This window comes from Bison bison, unplaced genomic scaffold (assembly GCF_000754665.1).
Source record: "Bison bison bison isolate TAMUID 2011002044 unplaced genomic scaffold, Bison_UMD1.0 scf7180017864322, whole genome shotgun sequence".
NCBI classification, from domain to species: domain Eukaryota; kingdom Metazoa; phylum Chordata; class Mammalia; order Artiodactyla; family Bovidae; genus Bison; species Bison bison.
In genome coordinates this window covers 1,376,788-1,378,397 of record NW_011494894.1, presented here as the reverse complement: position 1 = coordinate 1,378,397, position 1,610 = coordinate 1,376,788, and positions in this window count along the sequence as shown.

Genomic DNA, 1,610 nt, shown 5'->3' with positions numbered 1-1,610 from the left:
TCAGTCGCTCAGTCGTGTCCGACTCTTTGTGACCCCATGAATCGCAGCACGCCAGGCCTCCCTGTCCATCACCAACTCCCGGAGTTCACTCAAACTCATGTCCATCGAGTCAGTGATGCCATCCAGCTATCTCAGCCTCTGTCGTCCTCTTCTCCTCCTGCACCCAATCCCTCCCAGCATCAGAGGGATTTTCCAATGAGTCAACTCTTCACATGAGGTGGCCAAAGTATTGGAGTTTCAGCTTTAGCATCAGTCCTTCCAAAGAACACCCAGGACTGATCTCCTTTAGAATGGACTGGTTGGATCTCCTTGCAGTCCAAGAGACTCTCAAGAGTCTTCTCTAACACCACAGTTCAAAAGCATCAGTTCTTCGGCACTCAGCTTTATTCACAGTCCAACTCTCACATCCATACATGACTACTGGAAAAACCATAGCCTTGACTAGATGGACCTTTGTTGTTGGCAAAGTAATGTCTCTGCTTTTTAATATGCTGTCTAGGTTGGTCATAACTTCCTTTCAAGGAGTAAGCGTCTTTTAATTTCATGGCTGCAATCACCATCTGCAGTGATTTTGGAGCCCCCCAAAAATAAAGTCTGACATTGTTTGGCTCTTCAGAAATGGCAGTTGGGTTTTTTGTTTGTTTGTCTTCATATCTTTTGGTCTAGAATTTGCCCCAACTGGGCATACACACAGTTATTTTTAGTCCCACACAGTTTCTTTGTATTCTGTTACTCTAGGAGGCATGTGTCCAAGTGCAAGTTTTGCAGCATTGCAGCAAAGGGTCCCAGGTCCCAGTTGGGGGATCGAAGATCCTGCAAGCCTCTCAATGCAGCCAAAAAAAAAATAATAATAATAATCCCACATATGTCTATTTCTTTGTTTTCAGATAACTTGGGGAAGTGAAAATTTATGTACCTCTTAAACGATTCAGAACAGAGCTCCTTTAATAAGCTTTATAATTTAATATATTAGTACCATCCAGATGTAAAATATCTCACTCTCACATAATGCGAAATAAAGGTCTTTAGAAATAACAGACACGTAGACACACAGGCATATGGAGTGTTTATGGCTTAAATTCTACAATTTCAGCTATGGGTCAAGAGTAAACACAGAAGTGTGAAACGTAAAACCTCACTAGTTTAGATATCAAAGAGCTATTCTACCCAGTAGAGAGAGAATCTTCTTTTAAAAATATATATTTATTTACTTTTGGGTGTGCTGGGTCTTCACTGCTGCGCTTGGCCTCTCTCTAGTTGCTGAGAACGGGGGCTACACCGTAGCTGTGGTGCACTAGCTTCTCGTCGCAATGGCTTCTCTTGTTCAGGAGCGCAGGCTCTGGGCGCTCAGGCTTCAGTAGCTGTGGCTCACAGGCTTCAGGGCACGGGCCCAGTAGTTGTGGTACACGGATTTAGTTGCCCCTCGGCATGTGGGCCCTTCTAGATCAGGAATCAAATCTTCCTCCTGTGTCCCTTGCACTGCCAGGTGGATTCTCAACCACTGGACCGTCAAGGAAGCCCAGGCAGATTTCTTGAGCTCAAAATAGACAAAAAGAAAAACCAAACTAAGAAACCAAACATTACTCTAGTCTCTCACTCAACAGATAATG